The sequence below is a fragment of the Chinchilla lanigera genome, unplaced genomic scaffold (assembly GCF_000276665.1).
Source record: "Chinchilla lanigera isolate Chin_1 unplaced genomic scaffold, ChiLan1.0 scaffold00024, whole genome shotgun sequence".
Classification (NCBI taxonomy): domain Eukaryota; kingdom Metazoa; phylum Chordata; class Mammalia; order Rodentia; family Chinchillidae; genus Chinchilla; species Chinchilla lanigera.
The window spans coordinates 15,947,747-15,959,638 of NW_004955425.1; the positions used below are offsets into that span (position 1 = coordinate 15,947,747).

The 11,892-nt window shown below is 40.5% G+C and overlaps 1 long non-coding RNA gene across 1 annotated transcript in view; it reads right to left on the reverse strand.

Annotated features, from left to right (window-relative positions):
• The window catches only part of LOC102022620, an 83,325-nt gene extending 71,922 nt beyond the window's left edge, over positions 1 to 11,403 (reverse strand). Inside the window, exon 1 of the long non-coding RNA XR_001234296.1 lies at positions 11,334 to 11,403. This is a non-coding gene — a long non-coding RNA (uncharacterized LOC102022620). The remainder of the gene's footprint in view (positions 1 to 11,333) is intronic.
• Between the last annotated feature and the right edge of the window lie 489 nt (positions 11,404 to 11,892).

The window sequence follows — 11,892 nt, forward strand, 5'->3', positions numbered from 1 at the left end:
TATATATAAATCCCTTGATTCATTCCTCATAGAAGGCCAGTGTTCAGTAACTTCTGGGATGTCTGGGATGTGGAGGAAGTGACAGAGGCACCAATGGAAGGATGAGTTACACAACCAAGCTGATGCTTGCTGGGGCTGGATGTTGGGCTCACAGGGTGTCTTAGTGACTTTCCTCATCACTGGGACAAAATACCCAATGCCTCAACTTAAAAGAAGAAAGGTTAATTTGTGCTCACATTTTTAGTCTACAGATGGCTTGTTCTAAAGCAAGAAGGGCCTGGCAGAAGGGCCTGGGCAAAGGACAGCTGCTCACATCATGGCAGCCAGGAAGCAGAGAGAGAAGGAAGGAGCTGGGGATGGAGATGACCTTTCCAGGCCACGCCCACTGATGGCCTCTAACCAGGCCCCACTTCCTGACAGCAAGGCTACTGTAGCACACCCATAACCCATCACCTCCAAAACCCATGCTGATGTGTGCATGAGGCTCTTAGGGAATATCTAAATATGAACCATAGCACAAGGTGTGTTCAGTTTTCTATAATAAAATGCTTTTTAAAAAACTGTATAAATATTAACTGTTATGATAAGAACTACCAAAGCGGAAGGATAGCTTTAAGCTTTACAGTCTTCATGTTACTGTAGAGACTCATGAGGGCTCAGTACATAAAGCAACTGTTACACTTGTTGCAAATATCATCTATTCTTCTATGTGGTGGGGATCTTTGAATTTTTGTCAAGGTAGGGACTCCTATATCCTCTCTCCGGCCCCTGAAAGTGTGTCTCTCGGGCATCCATGAGGCTGCCTGACTTCTTTTCTTTTGCAGTGCCTGGGATGGAACCCAAGGCCTTGTGTATGCTAGGCAAGTGCTCTACCACAGAGCTACTCCCCCAGTCCTGCCTGAAATATTGTCATAAAAATTAGCTTCAATTTTTATATCCTAGTCAAAAAGGAGGCAGGGAAGAAGAGGAGGAGGGAGCAGAGCTAAGCAAAGCGGCTACTATCAGTTGTCCTTATAACACACACTGAGATGTTGATTCTCTACAGAAACTAGATTTGGCAAAAGAGAAAAGTACACAGCTCAAGGAGGCAGAAGGAAAGTGGGCAGCAGGGAAGGGAGACAGATCCAGAATAAAGAAGTGGACCTGTTCATCCAAACAGTCCTTGTGTCAGCCCTGAAGGGAGCACAAGAAATGGCAAGAAACAGGAAAAAAGCCTTCTTAGTATATTATTCAAAGTATGGTCCAGGGACCAGCAACACCAGTATCACCTTGTTTTAGAAATGTAGAGGCTCAGGTAACATTCACACACTTTAAAGTGTGAGAATTTTACCACCTATCCATGACCTGGACATACCTGGCTCTTAGAAAATGTCTGCAGATAGATGTCTGAAAGAATGAAGAAAAACCAGTGCAAACTTTGCTTTCATTCAGCTATTCTTCATTCATCCTTATCCACCAGGTGTGTGTTGTCTTAGGTTGTGATTCTTCAGTTTGCACACCTTCCTGTAAGTTAGAATGACCTGTAGCTCTGTTAACAGCAGATGGGCAGATCCCATCTCTGAAGATTCTGACTCAGTTGATCTGGAGTCTGGGGTCTGGCCTCGAGTGGTAGCAACTGATTTCTTCTTTGGCAAGACAATCTGTATTTAGTAAAGGGACTGAAGGTGAGGAACTAGAGACCTGCCACAGACCTGTCCCCACGCATCTTCGTACTGGCTGAAGACAAAGGCGGTGAAGCTTTCAGGAGTTCACGCCATGTCAAGTGACTGCTTAGCCCCACCTCATACTGTCTCACTGTTTGAAGATGCTAGATTCCTCAAGAAATACAAACCAATAACTAGTTAGTGTGAATAGTTACAGGGGAAAAGGCTAATGTGTCTGTGATGGATTTTACATTGTTTGACAATTCTCTGGAGAGATTAATCTGTCGCCCTTTTTTGTGATGTTTTTACTTTAGCCTCTTTCTCCCTCCCTAATCTTCCTCCCCCAGCACGCACATATATAGCAACCAAACACTGCCACGTGGAATGGGGCAACTTCAGCTTCTGGTGCATCTCTCTTTTTTGGCTTCCTTGTGCTCACTGAGGTTGTGCAGAGCAAAGATACCAACCAACCTCGAAGCTGAGCCCTAAGTGGCTGTCCTTGAACACTGCCAAGATGTGGATTTTAGTCAACCCTTCTGGCCAGAAGTTACCTACTTCTGGATTACCCCTCCAGTAAGGAGGTGCTTTTCAGCATAATTAGTCTGGTTTTATCCCTTAACATGCACCACCCAGAAAATTTAATAAAGTAAGGCAAGTCCTCTGCCTCTCTCTTCTTAACTTCTCTCAATTAAAATTATGCCCATTTCAAGATAAGGACAATGGAGAGCTGAGACTGGGATGACGACCTGTCAGTGCATTGTTTTAGAAACTTACAGCAAATCGCTCAAAGGTCTCTGCAATAATTCAGAATTCATTGAAGAGATTCAGACATCTCAGTTCCCCCTCCTTTGTCTTCATGTGTCTCATTCAGTGAGAAGAGAAATGGAAAACTGAATGATGAGTGAATAATCAAAGCTAAATCCAAGTTAAGAGGAAGTAAATTAATACATGAAAGGCACAACTTGTGATGAAGGAATGTGTGTAGGTGAAATTAGTTCTGTCTTCCCAATGCTTTGATCAGTTTGAGGATTCAGAAACTTCTGAGGGCATGAAATGACTGTGCCCAAGTGGCATCCTGGGAAGGAGAGGAGTGATTAAATTCCAGACTGCCTGTCAGAGAGGTTCCAGTCTCTCCTCACTTGGGATACTTCTGTGGAGCTTTTGCAGGAGAGCAGGCTGTCACCATTTGGGAAGAGCCAGCTTCCAACTTGCTAACTCCTCCTCCCTTTGATGCCTGCAGAACTTGGCCATTAAAATCTGCCTTGGGCTAAAACTCAGCAGGCAAGTTTCCCATCCAAGAACAGCTTTGACAAAATTTTAATAAAATTTAATGTAAAATCTAGTTTTGATTAGCATTGAGGGCTCTGCGCTAGAGAAAAGTGTATCAGTATATTTAGATCGACAAAGCCCCACCACAGAATGCTACATCACTTGAACTTGTAGCCTGTTGACATTTTGTTTACAACTACTACTGTCCTTGATCCAAGAAACCAGATGAGGGTATTATGAGTTTTCTTGGGAATTGTTGAGGCATAGAAAAGGTCCTAAGTTTGGGTAACTTTTGCAGACTTAGAGTTGTATACCAGCTGGGTAAAAATTGAAAAGATTTTAAAATGAAAGGCTTTTTAAAAGATATTTCAAATAAGTTTTATGTATATATATATATGTATTATATATACATATATATATATACACACACACACATAATGAGACATTTTGCTGGGTTAGGCTTTACAATAAGTTAATAGAATAATTTCACCATTTAACAATATAATAAAGTTTCTTTTAAAAGATCAATTTTGTTAGATTTAACCTCTCTATAAAAATCTTTGTGCTTTTACCAGAGAAGCTTGGCTTACTTCTGTATATAACTCTATGCCTGATGTAAGAGATGTGTTGGTGGTCGCATTCCACTTAAAAATGCTGAAAAAATCAGAGCAGCTTAAAATATGTAATCAGCCCATTCAGGTCGTTTAATGTCTTTGCCATTGTCGTTCCACATGCCTGCTCCCCACAGGGGATTTGCAAGCCGCAGTCATCTCTCTTACTATTTATTAGGAACTGTAGCTTCTCTCTTTGTGCTCTGTCCTGTGTGAGACTGTTACCATCATCTTACAGAGCAGCACCAGAAGCTTCATGTCTAACAACTGAGTCCTACCTAAAGAGGTAAGTAGAGAAGCAGCTACTGGACATAGAGAATAAGGACTACCCCAGTGACTTCTGGAAGTGCACCTTAAAGATAATTGCATTTTTATCAGCAGCAAACACTGGAAGATATACACAAAAATCCCTCATTTGTGTCCTGTTCTCCTCAGGGCATTCATTTCATTAAGGTCACACAGAGAGACTACGTTCTAAGAATGCTATACAAATTGCCTAAAATTAGTTCAAGACTATTTTCATCCCACCCACCTCTGCTCTGTTGATGTCGAAAAAACATGCAAAATGCAGAGCACAGTCCATAAGATGTCTAGCTCCCATGGATGTTTGCAGCCTTCTACACGTGAAGAAAATATATTTGCTAAAGATTTGCCTTTTCGTAAGTAGAGCTATGTGACTACCATTTGATCCTTTGGTGATCCAAACCAGCACAATAACATTAAAATTTGTTTATTTGTTTATAACACAAAAAAGCCAACTCTACTGTCTTGGTTTATTTGTATGCTGTTACTGCACTAGCAGGCTGATTTTCTGTATTTATGTGTTGTTTTGTTTTGTTTGACTAAAGCAGCATCTTGCTGCACATCTATATGTGTCTGATTTTTTTTTTGTATTTATGTGTTTTGATTACTTTTCACACCCTGTCACAGCTACAGACTGCTGGCAACAGTGTACTTGATCTCTGGTGTGCGTTACAATGCCACAGCTACAAGGTAGTGAAAAGCTTTCAGGACAACTCTCCTAACAGCACATTCTCACTTTCTAGGTCAGCTCTTCTCCTTAAAAGTGGGCAACTCAAATTAAAAAAAAAATTACTTTTAATGTTTCATGATTTTTTGTCTCCAGAAAAACCTTTTACATGAATGTAGTTAACCACTTTGGGCCAGAGGCAGGAAAATCCTTGTTGTGAGCCTTCTGAGTATATTTTCAGAGCAGGCTGATTGTCCAAGCTTAACATAAATCTATCAGTGGGCTGATTTTTTCCCATCATATTCTGGGCCAGAACCCTCAAGATCTTATGTGTCCACAGTTCCTGCCTAGGGCTCAAGGTCAGCTGACTTCCCACAGAGCCAAATACGGAGAAAACACAGCAACATTCCCAAGTTGAAGTTCTACAGCAGGAGGAAGAGGAAGAGGTTATGCTTTCAGAGCAGCTTGACTAACAGACTATGTTCCCATGATGCAGTAACCGTCCCTCCTACATGTGTACATGCTGGACAGGGCCATGGAAAGTGGAATTTTTCCATCACTATGTTCAGCTCGTGCATTAATTACTGAAGGAGTTTTGGAAGTCCGCTTTCATGTGTGTCTCTAGCTGTACAGTCATACCTGCCTTGGTAGGTTCAAAATGTCTTTCATAGTCATTTTTAATTTGGGGAAGAACCAGATGGTAATGGTGCCAGATCTGGTAAGTAAGGTGGGTGAAGACACACCATAATGTTTTTATGAGCCTGCCTTTCCATTCGATGGCCTTCAGCAGCACAATCACTATACTTTTTTAATTGCAACTCATACAGACACTGAAGAAAGGTAACTTCCAGAATTGCTTCAGAATGTGGCAAGAATGATGGAATAAGTGTGTTCAAGGCAAGGGGAAGTATTTTAAGGGGAATTAATCACAATGTATCTTGCAATAACACATTTTAAGAAATTTAAACATTCACTACCTTTTAGATCATGCCTTGTAGAATGCACAAAATGACTATTAAATTGTTAGAAAACAGGTGCTAAGACATATTTGTGAGGACTAATTAAAATATACCAAATCTGTTCAAACATCCTGCAGTTCATAATGATCCATCATGCACCCAACGATTATAAACACAGCATCCCTAGTAGTTGCCCTTGCTCCCAATTTTAATTCAGCAAAACTAGTCATAAAAAATTTCTCATAAGCTTCCTAACCTAATCAATAAGATCCTTTTATATATGGACTAAATGACTTTTTAAAACATAGACTGGTGAGACCACCCCCTGCAAATACTACAAGCCATCACTACACTAAGTCTTCTTGTTATTTTGAACTCAAGATGACTATTATGACTCAATAAGTCTATTATTGGAATCAAGTATATTTTTAAGAAGTGATTTACTGGTGGAACTAAAAAAATCCCATAAATCAAAAAAGTCATGTGGCCGAGGTATCACATGAGATGGTGAAACATCAGCCACAGACATCTATCAAAAAAACTTAAGGTTCACTTGCACAATCAAAACTTTCATTAAGTGTACATACTATGCCAACTCCAAAGTATATAAGATGAATAAAAAAAATTGTATATTAAGAAGTATACAAATGAACACACCAATAAAATATAATGTGATAGTTGCTATTAGCAAGAGTCTCAAAAGTACCATGACAGCACTTGTAGAAAAAAGCAATTTTATAAGGAATCAAGGAAGGCAGACACAAAGGTGACATTTTATGTGGCCCTTGAAGGATCAGTAAGAGATCACGAGGAAAAGAGCAGGATGGCATATATATACATAAAATATATATATAATTTAGAACAACATGAAGTTAGAAGTATGAAAACACAAAACACTTCCAAGAGAAATGATGTGACGAGTGGCTTGACATGGCTGGAAAGGATGGTACAGGAAGTGGTGGGGGCAAAGGTTAAAGGACAGTCACAACATTGTGAAGGACCTTACATAACATGATAAAGAGCAAGGAGGGCGCTACCAAATGCTTTTAAGGAAAAGAATGACATGATCAGTAAATGAAGGATATGTAGCAAGTGGGAAAGGAAGGCCAGTGTTGTAATAGCCAAGGAAAGAAAAAACAGGGCCTAAATCATTTATACATTTATTTATTATTTATTCATTTATTTATTTATTTTTGTTTTGTTTTCCATCTTGTTCCAGAAAAAAAATTGAAGGCAGCATCCAAGGACACATAAAATATAAAAAGGTGTAAAATAAGTGTAAAATCAAAGATGAATGGAAAGTAAGGGCCAACAAGCCTTCACTTAAAATGCAGCTGAGACAGACTAGTAGTGCCTGACTCTAATTTTTCCCTGCTGACTAGAGGGGGTGTGGCTTCACCATTGATTGTCTGCCTCTCCTCTTGCTTCCCTTGGTTCCCCCTTGCACCAATGGACTGGACAGTTTACTGCAGTGTCCTCCCTGCCTATCTAGCATGTCCTCCCTGGCTATCAAACCACCATTTTCCACTCCAACATGAGTGCAGCCAAGTAGGCAGCATGGTGCCCCTCCCCACTCCCACCACTTCAGATGACACTGTTGTATCTTTGAAGAAAGAAACAGGCAGCCTGGAGAGGCTAAGATCATGAAGGGAGGGATCTGGACCCCTTATTTGCATACCTAACATTCACACAAACTTTCTAGAATATTCCTGGTTTCAGTCCTCACCCTCACTGAAACAGGCCTGCAAGTTTCCACATAAGTAGCATTTTTCCAGCCCTGCTGTGCTGTAACACAGGCCCTGTTAAAATAAAGATTCACTTTTCTGTTGCTGTAAACCTGCTCGTGTGGGTAGTGTAGACAGAATGGTCAGTTTCCAAAGACAAACAAACACTCAGAATTGTTAACATCAAAGAACTCTAGAGACCAGCAGCCAACAGAGACCAGCACCCACTAGAGTTGACCTACAGTGCAAGCTGACACCAGAAGGCAGAGACCAGCACCTGTTAGAGTCAACCTATGGTGTCCAGCACAAGATGGCCTTGGATGGTAACAGTGAGCAGCAGCAGTAACAGTGACCCAGCTCCCAGCATCCAGCATCAGATGCTACTGCCCAGCATCAGCAATGACCAGCAGCTGGCTGTGTGAACTGTTGGCATCCAGCATTACCTGGTGTCATCTAGTGACATCAGGACTGCTCGTAGAGCTGCATTTTGCTCAGTCACAATTTCCATCTAAATAGAACAAAAAAACCCTAGGCTTATAGGCAAGAAAGGTCAAGAAGACTCCATTTAAAATGCAGCCACATATGTACAGCTAAAAATGAATGTTCTGCATATTGGCTTGTGATTGCCCAAGAGAACTATAACTCATTCTTCTTGGTATTAACTTGGGACAGGAACTTCTCCTGGGTGAAGGAAGAGCTCTGTGAAGTCATGAACAACACCCTCCAACATCTCCTTTTAGCTGGCTCTCTGAAGATCTGGTTTAGTACAGTGTTAAATTTCTTTGCTGGAATGAGCTCTTGACAAAAATTGAATGGTCCTAAGCTAGAAAGGGCCTTAACTAGCAAAGACTAGAACCTGCTCTGTGCTGCCATTGATCACAGGTCTTTTGTCTTAGTAGATCAAGTCAGAAATAGAACTGGTAGCTTTTATAAAATTAGAGGATAGCTCTTTGCAAGGACCCAACCCTAATGAGCAAAAGTTTTTCCACTGGAAGTGAGTTACAGGAAAACAGACAAAGGTGATGAGAACACAGAAGAAAAAAGTGTTTGAAAAATACTTCCAAAGCACAGTTAATAGGGCTGTTCACCAATGAAAAAAGGGGAAAAGAGTAAACAGAGTTAAAGTTATATTCAAAGTTCCTCACATGGGCACTTGGACAAATGGTGGTAAGAGGAGAAACAAAATAAGAAAAACCAGGTAGGGTTTCTGGAAAAGGTGATAAAATCCAGTTTGGACAGCATAATGTTTGAGGTAAGGTGTTTCAGAAGCAATTAGAAATGGGACTCTAACACTTCAATGAAAAGCTAGGATTGAAAACATAAATTTATAAACCATTGATCTCTTGGGAGTAAACAGAGACTTAGGAACACATGATTTTCCCAAGGAAAATGTAACAAAAGCAAAGAAGACAAGAGGAGAAACAAAGGAAAAAGATTGCTAGGAGCATACTGAGGCAGAGACAGCAAGAGGTAGGCAGACAGCAAGAGTTATGAAAGGATCAGAAAATAATGCAGAGATTGAGATTTAAGAAAAAGGCCATGAAGGAAGAAAAGGAGGAAAGAGCTGATCAAATCATCCCTGTAAAAGTTTCAGAGAGAAGAGCAGCCTAAGAGATGCAGCACGGTACTCAGGAAGCATCAGCATGATGGTTTCTATGAAAGTCATCCAAGAGTGAGCTCCAACGGCCTGGTATAAGGAGAAGGTAAAGGAGTAGAAAAAAGCACACACAGGCACGCTTCTTCAAGAAACCCGCCAACAAAAGCAAAAAGAGACAAATGGGAGCACATCAAACTAAAGAGCTTCTGTACATCAAAGGAAGAATGAAACACAATAGAAAGATTACCGTGTAGTGGGAGAGAATATTTTCAAAGTGTATATCTGATAGAGGGTTAATTTCTGACATATGAAGAAACTCCCACAACTCAGTTGTAAAACAAATAGAACATACCCAAATTACATTATTTAAAAGTGGGCAAAGGACTTAGAGGATATACAGATAGCTAACAGGTATATGAAAAGATCTTCAACATCATTAAGTATCAGGGAAACAAAAACTACAGAGATATGTCATTTTACACCTGTTAGGATGGCTGTGATCAAAACAAGAAAACAAGTGTTGGTAAAGCTGTGGAAAAGAATATTGGTGGTGAGGATGCTGTTGGTGGGAATATAAAATAGTGCAACAGCTATGGAAAAACAGTATGGTAGTTTCTCAAAAAGATTAAATATAGAACTACCAGCAATCCCAAGAGAGAGAACTGAAATCAAGACCTCAGTGATATCTGCATTCCCTTGTCCATTGCTGAGTTTATGGTGGTCAATATATAGAAACAACCCTACTGTCCATTAACAGATGACTGGATAAAAAATATGGTCTATCCAGACACAGAATATTAGCCTTCAAAGAGAAGGAAGCTTCGCCATTTACAATATGGATGAATTTGGTGGATGCTATACTAAGTAAAATAAGCCAGTCACTATAGGAAAAATACTGCAAGGTTCTACTTATGTGAAAATTCTATTATGGTCAAAGTTGTTGAGGAGGGGAATGCAATAGTGGTTGCCAGGAGCTGGGCTGTGGAACATGAAGGATATTGTTATTCAATGTTCATAAAGGTTTCAACTAAACTAGTAAGTTCTAGAGATCATCTGTGCAACATAATGCTTATAGTTAGCACTACTACACCGTGCATTGCAAACTTTGTTAAGAAGGTAGACCTCATGTTAAGTGTTCTTGCCACAGTGGGGAAAGAAGACCAAGTAATCCGAGGAAACCTTTGGGAGGGGCTGACATGACCCTCACTTCGTGGTGATGGCAACACAGGTGTTTGCGTATGTTCTAACTCATCAAATTATGCACATGAAATGGGTGCAGTTCTTTGTATATCTATTATATCTCAATAAAGCCATTTTACAAAAAAGGGTAATCTGTTCATAAAGAGAAGAATAAGGAAAAGACAGTAACTTGAAAAAGAGGAGCAATCAAACATTTTTAGTTGGCAGCTGGATAAAAATAACTTGGTTGCTCACAAATAAGTCTCCAAAATCCCCTTTTAAACCCAAAGGACTAGAATTTCTATCTTCACTGTACAGGAGCTTTATGAGTTAGGGATACAGCAAGTTAAAAACAATAGAAAACCCAACTAATGTGCTGGCTTCAAGGAAGAGGACTTTACTGGCTCCACATGCCAATAATTCCAGAGTTAGAAACTGAGGGCTGGGGTAGTGGCTCAACAATGCTATTCCAGGGCCAGATTTCCTATCTTTCTCTTCTGCCGCCTTTAACATGTAGGGATACTTGTCTCATTCTTGTCTTCACGATTTCAAGGTGATGGTTGTGCCCTGAGGCTGCCCATCTGCTTTGTAAAAGGAAAAAAAAAAGGAAGGGCAAAGAGTTAAAGGGAAATGACTACTGAGTCTGTCTCTTTTTCTCAGGAAAGGAAAAACTTTCTCAGAAACCTCATTCTGATTACTTCTGCTTCTATTTCACCGGACAGACTGGTGTCAAACAGCCATCGTTAGCTTGATGTCTAGCATAAGGATTTGTGGATGAGAATTGAGTCTGCCTTCATCAGTATTCACAAAAGCACCCACCACCCTAAAGAATAATGAAAAAGTAGCTGAACTACCAAATTAGCACCTCATAAATAAATAAACTCTGCTTGAAGAAAAAAACAAGACAAGGGTTACTATGTGTTTTCTCTAATCCACTTTCTTGATGAAGGAAGCTCCCAGGGACAGAGCTGAGGAGAGTATGTTAAGAAGATAAGTGTCATGGTCTTGGCCATAGTAGAAAGAGTATCTCACTCCCGCCCCCAGTTACCTGTTAGACTATGGCTTATACTCTTCCTTTTGCTACAGACATCTAAAGACTCACAGCCACCACACTCCCATTTCTTGCTTGATCTCCAGGATGAATTATTATCTCTCTCTTCAGTATTACTCCTGACCTAGTTCTCAGTGATTTCACTGTCCAAATCAGTGATCCTCCAAGAGGCTGGCTCTGGAGCCCTTGACTGCCTTCTCGCCAATGATCTTGCTCTTCGCCCTTCTTTGGCCTCTCTTCCTGTGGCCATGCTTTATACCTAGTTCTGACAAAGAGCCAAGTCCTTTCCACAATCTCTAAATCATCCCATGTTTAAACTCAATTTCTTACCCTGCTGGCTCTCTTCTTCTAGAGGCTTGAGTGGATCTTGACTGAAAATTCTTCCATTGCATCAGGACCTAGAAAGCATTGATTCAACCTCACTTTTGCTGTTCACAACACTTTTGTGGCCTCATTACTTTACTAACCTTAAGTTCTACAGTGAGTCTTTTCCTCAGGTGCACTCTTAGCACTTCCATTCTGTCCTCCTTTCCTCTTCTCATTTGGTAAAACCCAGTCTGTAGGGGAATCTCACTCTCTACCTACTTTGAGCCTTTACCCAGAGGGTTGAATTTAACTGGAGGAAAATACAACTTTCTAGATAGATTCATTTTAAATGCTTGGCCACTCATCCAAACCAGGTCCTGAATATTTTCCAGCAACCCTGCTGCATTTTTCTGTCCCATCTGCACCTACATGAGACACCTCTTTCTCCCTTCTCAAATGTTCAACCCTCCCCCAATCCATTCTCACTTATAGCTGGTAACCAGGAATCTTATTTCTCTTGAGAAGACAGCAGCAATCAGAAAGGAATTTCTACAGGCCTTCCCACCACCTTTGCTCAAAACAC